Here is a 10,386-nt window from a genome sequence, read left to right as displayed (position 1 = left end):
CTCCTTTTTTGTTGACTTGTTCTACACCACTCCCGTCCATGGTTTATTTAAGGAGGTAGCTATATGCAAGTGTTGAAGGAACAGATTGTGTGCTGTTGGAGGTACGCCAGTATTAATATGTGACATTAACATGTGTTTGGCTTTTCGTCTGTACCCCTGATACTGCCACGTACCCTTGGGATATGTTTCCGCATATCCCATTCTCTCCTTTGGTTGTCGCAGTAGCTCCTTACCAGAAAATCCTAGATTATCCATTTACCAGGTGGGATTCACTTCTCTGGGAGTTGGCTTTTTGACAGAATTCTTTGAGCCAAGGAGCAAGTCCCAGTGGGCAGCTGTGAGCCATTGCCCTGCAGCAGCAGTCTCACATTCCATATCCAGGTGGAATGAAATGCTGGGATGGCCAGTGTACATCCATCTGTTGCTGTTGAACTTCTGGGGTGTAAGTCCTTTGGTCTCCTCTAGATGTCTTTTTTTTATATGCAAAAGCTAACCTATGGTCCTTCCCATGGGATAGGAGTGACTGTTGTCAGTGACTTCATTCTAATCAGACACAACCCACCCCCGGGCTGGCCCTACCAGCAACCTAAACCCATTCCTGTACTGAGGTTGCTGACTGAACAGATGCATACCCTGCCTCTGTGCTGTCAGGCTGACCTAGTACTATGTTTCTTTTTGTTTTTTTTTTTTTGAATAACATTTACTTCATCAAAGATAGCTTGTAAAGCTCAAAGGCATACACAGGATTTATTTAAAGTTTGGGATTGGTTTGCTGTGGTTAAAATGAGATGTTTGCACTGCTAGTTTTTTTATCCCGATTCCGCATCCATCGTTGCCTTTGTGTGGTGAGGTCTAAACTATTGTAAAACAAAAGGATGTGTTGAGCCTGTTTTGTCATTTGAACCCGTAGTTTTGCCACCTGCCTACTTATTTTCTTGTGATGGTTTGTTTTTATTTAATCTTTGTTTCTTTTGATTTTGTCTATCACTGCTAGATTTTCAACCAGTATGATACAGTTTAAAGCAGACTTGTGAAGTTTCTATTATACTTATTTGGTTTGTGAGATGTGGATTCAGAGTATGCTGTTATTTTTGATATTCCTTTCTTATTGTTCAGCTGCTCTTTTCTTCATTGTTAGTCAAGCATCGGGTAGCCAGTCTCTGAATTTTAATTCACTTAATAGGAAGGGATCACCTGTGTATGGGTCGGAATTTTGACAATTTAGCTTAAGAAAGCTCATTTAATTGATGTATAACTCTTAAGCTTGTGTTTCATGATGAAACTTGTCCAGTTAATTTCACTGAATAAGCAGTTTCTGGCCCACATCAGCACTCATTAGATGCCTGTGTAACTGTTCTGGTTTAATATAAATGGACCTTGGGTTCATCCTCTCCTCCAGTCACTGTCGAGCATTTCTGTATGACGATCTTATGCAAAGGGTGATTTTCACAGTAACTGTTTAAGGGAAGACCTCAGCTGCTGGAAACTGAAGAAAGTAGTTATTTTTATATTCTGTTCATGTTCTGTGCTGTACTAACTTCTGTGTGGCACTCCTAAATAATTGTGATCAGTTTTTATTTTGTTATAACCCAGAATATGCTGTTTAGGGACAGACATACAAACATTTTTTTGGGTGTCGGGTTGAGCTTGGTATTTTCATTAATGTTCTCTTAAGTGCTGAGAAATTAAGCTTATTTTGTGCTGCAGTCATGTGATAGCTTGTTTCTGTTTACTTAAAGTAGCACTTATATGGCCTGCTTATTTTTTAACTTGCTGTCGAAAGAGTCTAATTCTTCCAATGACATTCTTTGGATTGGATTCTGCATCATGTTTTAAAGACTATGTAGTAAGCAGTTTATTTTCATTTTTACTTGCTCTCTCCACTGGAGCCATCAAACCTTGTACTCAACTTAAGTAGTTGCTTTTTGAGACTTTTGACAAAATCAGGTTTTATCCTTACAGTTTAAATATTTGCCCATATCTCTAGAACCACAGATGTTATTGAAGAGTAAATGGTAATTTTGCCACCATGTTCATTATATACTGGATCTTAAAACTGTATTATGTAAGTCCCAATTCTTCTTCTTCTTTCAGCTTTTCCAGGTTAGGAATCACCTGTCCTCTCATGATTTACAATGGTTTTTCGGTGTTGAGTTGCCAGCTCGACGCCCAACCTTCCACACAAGATACACACGCACTCACGCCTAGGGCCAGTTTAGAGTATCCAATCCACAGTAAATTTTCATTTCTCTATACAGCTGACAGTATCTCAGTAGCGACTTAAACTACACACATGCTATCAGCAGCTTTATATTAATCCATGTGTTAGCTTTCATAAGAGGCTAAGCAGTTCTGTCTTTACTTGATTGTTGACATTTTTAGAGAAGTATGAAAATTATTACAAAAGTAAATAGTACATAATACGAAGTGTAAATAGTACATGAACATTTAATATTCTGTTTAGCTGTACTCTGCATAGGTCAAGTGCCAGTGCAATTATTACCGGTCATGTAAACTACAAATTAAATCTTTCAGTAGCTGTATTAAGCATGGCTTTGAAAATATTAATGCTTTTATGAACCAAGCGGCATCACTAAGATGATACTAGAGAAATGGCTAAAGGCATCATTAATGTATAATTGAGTTAAATTCTGTTTAAATTAGATTAAAATAGTGGATTCACTGAATTCCTTATGACATTCTTGCTTTCAGTAGTTTAATTCTCCACCCTATGACTGTAAAGTAGAAGAGGTGTGAATTCTCTAAGGCTTAGTAGGTTTGTAGTTTTAACTGAAAGAGTGTAATAAAAAAGCTTTGAACGTCTAAAAACTCTGTAGTGTTGTAATCCCAGTGGGTGTAAAATGACCAAAGCTACAAAATACCTTGGTATGTTTCTCCTTTGCCAGAGATCTTAAAATGTGATGGGTAAGAATATACAAAGACCAAGGAGTCATATTCCTAAGTAAAGTATCATGAGACTTTATTCTGCCTCAGCATGCTATGCACTGTGCATTGATGAAGTTGGAGTATGCTAGGGAACATATTAAAATGTTAAGGCATTCTTCTTCTTTTAATATTTGGCATTCTAGGCAGTTATTCTGCGTTGAGTAAGATGTAGAATCTGGGAAAAGGAAATGGGTTTATGGTGGTAGCCAACTGATTCACCAAACCTGTTTATTCTGAATGCCATTCAGTTAAGCACTAATTGTCAAACTCCATTTTCCCATGGTTGCACAGCCATGGAGTTGCTATATAGAAGTTGGGTTTATTGTGGGTTTCTTCCCACATGGATGTATTGTGGCTTGCCTCTCTGCAAAAAAAAAAAAATGTCTCCAGATGGGGGTTATCAACAATTATATTCGACTGAGGAGCATTAAAAAAAATACATTTTGCAGAGTTACGTGATTCCTTTAGTTGTCTTTTAAGTACACCTTGTTCCCACGTCCACAGTGTGAAGCACTTTACTATAAGTGCAAGCAGTTTAGCCCTGCTGTCTAGAGATTGCATATAGAGAGAACTCCTGGTCTACATTGCCAATAAGTGGCTAGTGATTATTGAACGCTTCTTTTGTGTTTATCAGTTGAAATGTGGTGTGTGCACTGGGGTCACTGTTACAAGGTCCAAAACTTAGAGCATAGTCCAGAGACATGCCTTCTTGAAAATAAATGTTTGTTGCCTAATGGGAATAGGATCTTAAGTTTGGGTGAGGTATTACACTCTTAAGGTTTGTAAGCCCAGCATTGGCCTCTGTTATTTGCCACCCACAGGGAATGAACATTTATGCAATGATCTACAGCTGCTGTACTGTCACCTTTATATAAGACTCTTTGTGAACTTGCTTCTAGATCTACAGAAGAGTGGAACTCCCACACTGTTAGACTTTTGTGAAGAGTTTGAAAACCTGATTGTCATTGTCTGTGAGATAAACAAGGCCAGGATGTCCTCCTCTTAGCATTCTTGTATGATTTCTTCTCCACAGGGCCATTGAGGCTCATGACAATAGAATGGAGACTGGTCTTAAGCCTCTGTTTTGTCTGTCTAACAACACCTAGTTATGTATTGTGTGTATGTTGGGGCTGTGTGTCACCCTAGCCAAGGGACTATGTGATCTATACTACTAGACAGAAGACACACCAACCCTACATTTGCAGCCCCCAAGAAAGTAGACCTGCCCCCCTCCAGTACACATTCCCAGCTGAGTGGTTTAAGTCCCTTCACCAGGAACCCTAATAAACTGAGTCTTTGAGGTCTTTTTAATCCAGCATATGTTCATGAAACCACCACATTTTTTTCTTTTGTCAAAGTCTATAGCTTTGTACATGTGCATACTTTGTCACAGTGAGTCTAAGAACTTTGGATTTTATTTCTCTAAGTTGCTGCACTTCCTAGTGGATCAAGCCTTGAAAAGGCTTGCTGACCACAGGAGCAATATCCTGAATGCTCAGTTTAAGGGGAAGTGCTTTTTGATCAGACCTTTTAGACATGATTGATAACTTATAATGAAAAAAAAAACAGCCTTCATTACTGTGAAGGATTTTTTATGATCGTCTAGACCTAAACATCCTCAAAAGAGGAGTAATCTTCCATACCCTTTTCAGGGGTCTTGAACAGAGCAGTCGTCCTTACCAGTGTGTCTAGCTGCTTGCGGGATGCACTGTTTTTTTGAGATCACACCAGTTTGGAGGGCTTTCGCCAAGAAGTGGTCTGTAATCTGTAATGTTTGACTGTATGCCATGGGAAATTAGAATTATTCAGCACCTGAAGCAACTTCACTCTGCTTTCTCCTTCCCGTTCTCAGTAATAGTTTGGCTCCCAGCTCTCCACTTGTTAATTGCTGTGATGAGTTCAGCAACAAAAGAAAGTGCATCTTAAGATTTGCTTCTTTTTACATTATCTTGTTATATAGTTCACTCCCTTATGTGAGACTTCCAGTCACTTTTGAACAGAGAGATCCCCTTTGTTTCTTTTTTGTCAGACATTTTTCCCAATTTACTGTTCTAAATTGGCATTGTATGTTCTTAGACCAATTTTCCCCCATGCATGATGCTGAAATTGCTGGTTAAAAGAATGTGATGTGGTGAGAAGTGATTCCCATTGACTGTGCCACTTCACTGTGTCTAGCTTTAAAAAAAGAAGCAATGTCATTGAGTTTCTTATCTTCTGGGTGTTTAACAGGATAACCAGAAAGAGATGATAAATGCCTATGTTGTGTAAGACCGTGTTTCTGTCAAGCAGTCCCATTGCTTTTTCAATTCCAGAAGTTGGCTAGTGCCTTTTAGTCGTCATCAGAGAGGTCCTTTCCATCTGAAAGGCCTCACAGACTGAAGTTTATTGTGAAGAGAGATTGAGCAAAACTTTGTATTCAGATCTCTGGAATCTTTCTTATCCTCACACCTGATACTGTACCATCCATGGTGTCAGCAAGCAGAACATTTGGTGGTAAAGGAGGAGTTGGAGGAAACTCCACCAATCAAGCAGTCATTAGTCTGTCATTCTGAGCCGCAGCATTTCTTGAACTTGATTACAAGGAGCTTTGCAAGGCAATTAATTAGTAAGAGAGGAGATGCTGGTTGCTTGCTTTCCTAGCCAAATAACTAAATTATTCCAGGACAGCATTGCCTTGCCAGCAGAATTTTTCAGGTCTCCCCCTCAGACTTCTTTTCATCAGTAGCATCAGACTTGCTGGTGGTGGTTATCAAGCTGACATATCCCACGCTTTTTCCCCAGTAAATATCTAGCATCTAGTGTCTCCTTTTTACAGTTCTTGATGGTATCTGTGCCTCCTTAGCTGTAGCACTTAGTTAAACTGAATCCACCTTCAATGCAGTACCCTAACAGAGATTGGTAACACACACTCAGGTTCTGTGTCATTTGCTGTGTTTTCCTGTATTAGTTGCATTGGATTCCAGTACCCTTCATCCAGTATTGTTTGGGGCATTTTATGGTACCAGCTTCACTATCTCCTGCACCGACAACACAGTGTACTCCCATCCAGGCTTTCTCAGCAACAAGAGTTGGAATTTTCAGTGCAAGTGCAGGAAGAGTCCTGTTACTCTGTTCATCTTTCTGTTCAGATCACGCTATTAACGGTGTTGACTGAAGCTTTATCTTACTATCAGCAGAGCATGCTGTGATATGGAAGACACCCATACAAGAGCTGTTGCAGCATTCCCCAAAAAAAGTCATCCTCCAAAGGACCTTCCTCTGAATTACAACCTGCCCACAAGAAGCATAGTAAAGCTTTTTTAATTTTAGAAATCTGGACTGCCCCTTGGAGTCCTCACCATAGGTCATGATGAGGGAGAGTGTGGCTTCTCTAAGGTTGCTTTCTGAAGATCCTAAATTTAGATAGTTTATGCAGCAAAAGTGGAGTTGGAACACATGTCCAGTTGTCAACCCATGGATGCGTTTCGAAGGAGTGGAGTCTCACCCCTAGATCTGGATTGTCCCTCCTTCCTTTGGCAACCCAGTACAATAGCACCAGTATCCATGAAGTCTAAGTCTTCCATCCTCCCCAAGCCACACCCAGTCATTTTTGCAACAGCCCTGAAATTGGTTCCTGTGCTTTAGAGACCTGCCATCCGCCACTGGACAAGGTGTTCTGGATGATGAATAGGTTCAGAAACCACTTATTTTTGTTTTCTACCTTATCACGGAGGATTTTAAATTACTTCTTGACATGCCAAGTAAATTTTCAGTGGGACATAGATGAAATGCTGTGTGTCAGAGGAGTTACTATACAGATGGCAGATGGTTGGGATCAAGGCCTAAGCTGTGATCCACTCCATTCTGATGCATGACATGGTCCATGTGATTTTTTTCTTCCCCACAGCTGACCATCAGTTGTTCCAGGTGTCTCTCCTCAATGACTGATCTGTAGAACACACGTCCCCAGACTTGCTCTATCCAAAGTTTAGGGCTGGAGAGAAAATTGTACTATCCTGGGGTGCTGTCATACTGTTGCCACTGAGAAATTATTTTGACCTCATTAGTCCCCACCCCCTACACATACTCATTAAAACCCTGAGGGCTGTGGGCATGCAGTGAATGTTGACTTCTTCAAGGGACTGTTGTCATCAGGATGTCCCACTCACCTTCAGGAATCTAGAATGCCCCTTACAATGATGAAACGTGTGAGGCTTCTACAGAGTCAGTCACTGAAGACCCTAAATTTAGAGTGGGTGGGCCACTGATTGAGTTGTTATAATATTGAAGACAGCTGGAAGTTTATAGTCCCTCCCCCCTAGACCTTGTGGGCTTTCTTAAGTTTTGTGGACATTTTGACAGATATTGACAAGAGTAGCTTGTGACAACCCCAGTAAATGAGCAGCAATGCCATTGAGTCTGATAGCTATTTTCTTCACCCAAGAATTCGTCAGTCAGGTGGAAGACCCCTAAACCACACCCAGTTGTGTCTGCAGCAGCCCTGAAATGTGCTTTGCAGTACAGAGCCCTGCCCAACCATTCACTGGTAAAGGATGGATGATAGGTTCAGAAAGCACTTATTTTGTCTTGTAATTTATTGCTGGGGATATTAAATTACTTCACACAGGGTGAAATTTCAGTGTTTCATGCCAGATTAATCTGTCTGGGTAGAGGAGGAGCTGCCATATGTGCATCAGTTGGGTACAATTAGGCCTAAGCTGCTATGCCTTCCAGCCTGTTGAACGACATGGTTTATGTGAATTTTTTCTGCTCTCTTTTTGTCTCCCACATAGCTGACCTTCAGCAGCTCCTGGAGTCTCTCAACAATCACCGAGTCTATTGAAACATTCCTGCATCTCCTGTATTTGCTCCAACTGATGTTCATGGCTAGCAACGAGAGTGAGGCATCCTAGGGCACTAAAGTTTTGACTTATTTTACTCTCCACCCCTGCACAGACTCGGACCTTAAGGGTGGGTCATGAAGTGGGCATCAATGCTGACCCATCCTTAACTTCTGCAAGGGTCTGATGTCTGCAGGATATACCATCTGCCCTTAAGAAATGCAACATGGTTGTTTTCCTGGTCTCCATCAAGGAAGTCCAACTGTGGGGATTTGCCCTGAATGTGCACATTTCCTTCCCACCAGGGTGGGCACAGTCCTCCTCCCTTTCTGCACTGTTATGCTTTCAAGCCATTATTTTAACTTTAGTCACCTGGGCCATAGTCACGGCTTTATCCCTCTACTCCATTGGAAATGAATACATGATCCATTGATTTACAGTGTGGCCGAAAGTTTATCCAGAGTCATGGCTGTAGGCATCATGCAGTAGTGCACGTTGTTCAGGACTGCAGACTTTACAGATGCAACCTTTTTGGACTCCACTTTACATAGGTGTCTCCTGTTCAGTGACAAGGTTAGCAGGCACCTTATGAATATGGAAGCGAAGAGCAAAAATTGCAATGACTGTGGGAGTAAAATTTCAACATCTATAACACTTAGAGCAAATGCAGAGGACCCATTGGTGAATGTGGTCTCAGTCTGGACCATTTCAGAGTCACCTAGAGATTGCACAAAGGCACCAGGGACACAGTTCCTTCAGTATTAGCCATTACTATCATATGGCTGAAGGGAATTGTTGCCAGTCAGGCCACTGTAGACAGTTCACAAATGGTTATCAGTATACCTAAAGTCTTCCCCAACTACTGCTGTATGGACAAAGTCAGAGGAGGGTTGTTCCATCACTTAGATGGGTGGTCAGAGATCACTTCTTACAGGTTGGTAAGGAATGCAATATCTGCAGATTACAGAATTCTTATCAACGTCCCCCACTTGGACCGGGTCCCTGCCAGATGCCCCATCCCATTATTGAAGGCATGCAGGGCAGAAGGGTACTGTTCTACTCACCCTGTAAGCAAACAGGAGATCTCACCAGGTCAGAAAGGCCAAAGCTGCTATTCACGATTTATTTATTTATTTTTGTGCCAAGGCAGGCAGAGAGCCACAGGCTTATTCTGAAGCTCAGCAGTCTAAACCATTTTGTGAAAAACAAAATTATGGACTGATTTGGTGCAGACAGTCCTCTCACATTCATCAGGATGATACTGAATATGGTGTTTGAACTTTCCTATTGCCACGTAAAGATTGTAAAGTAGTTTAGTAAATGTGTTCGTTATTAGTTCATTGTTACAGTAGTCTAAGTTATATGGGACATATATCCAACCAAGGTTTGCAAGAACAGTCAGCTTCCAAAGTTTTAGGGCACCTTCCATGCACCCTAACAGCTGAACACCATGAGAAGAGTGGTATAAATTCAGTGATTAGGGTATCACTCTCAGAATTTTCTTGCCACTGAAGGGATCTGGCATCAGAGTTTGACTAGTACTTCAAAGTTGGGCAGCTAAGTACCCCATTGGGGCGTACGTTCTGTTGTCACCATTTTTTTGTGAGGAAAAGTTTTACTGTTACATAGTAGTTGTAGTGTTTATCACAGACAGCACAGATCTATCGGTATGGTAAGTACATAACTTTTGTGTTGGTAACTCTACGACTCTGCAGAAACTTTCCTATACAAAACTACTTCTGCTAGACAGTTTGGTAAAGCTAATCCCATTTCCCTCTGACAGGTGTGGAAAAGCTTTTGACAAATTTGGGAAAATGTATGTTGTCTGGCTTGCACACACAAATTTTTACTTTTGAGAACACAAAAAGTTTACTGTTAATCTTCCCTTTTCTGAGGAGAAAAATTAATTGAATGTCTTTATTGTTTTTCCTTGTTATTAAACATGCCTTAAAATGTTGTTATTCTGTTGATTCAGTCTGCAAGTCAGCGGCTTCTGGGTCAGTCATGAAAAGATTTGTTTGATTGCATTCACAAAATTTTCCTGAAGATATTAAAACTGGAATTATAAATGTCCCTTGGGCAATGAATTGCTGTTTGACTTTTATGCAGCTGAGGTGCTTAAGAGAGATAATGAGAGGGAAAAGTTGATTGGAGGTGGGACCCAAATTTTTCCATCCTTTCTTTTTTTAAGGCAAATAAACATTTTCCTTCCACCTCTGCTCCTCTTTTCATAAAGAGGTGCAAACAAACGAGATTTTAAAAAACATTGGCAAGACAGTGTCATAATAAAAGGCAAGTTTCTCAAATCAAGAACAGTCCAAAAAAAAAATCAGAATGACCGTATGCTTCTTCAGGCCTCTCTCCTGTTCAAATAATCTTTTTCTTTGCCCTATCCGTACTTTCTCTCTCTCTTTTTCCCTCTCTCTGTCTGAGTCTATATCTTCCTTTTAAGGCACCAGATTGTTACAGACAAGTTTATTTATTTATTTCCAGTCTGATGACCGGGGAGGTCCACTGGGCTCAGGGAGCCCATTGTCAGTGGCGGCCCAGGGAGAAAACTCTACATTACATAGTTTAGTTACAAAAATGTTCGCTTTTCATATTTTAGTTACAGGTACAA

The 10,386-nt window shown here is 40.7% G+C and overlaps 1 protein-coding gene across 1 annotated transcript in view; it reads left to right on the top strand.

The window, feature by feature from the left end:
• Nucleotides 1-10,386, top strand: part of LOC122790519 (lysine-specific demethylase 3B-like) — a 1,629,922-nt gene that overhangs the window by 649,548 nt on the left and 969,988 nt on the right. The gene's annotated exons all lie outside the window — the stretch shown is intronic.

Source organism: Protopterus annectens, chromosome 16.part0, assembly GCF_019279795.1.
Source record: "Protopterus annectens isolate FY-2018-M chromosome 16.part0, PAN1.0, whole genome shotgun sequence".
Classification (NCBI taxonomy): domain Eukaryota; kingdom Metazoa; phylum Chordata; order Ceratodontiformes; family Protopteridae; genus Protopterus; species Protopterus annectens.
This window is presented reverse-complemented; position numbering and strand designations above follow the sequence as displayed.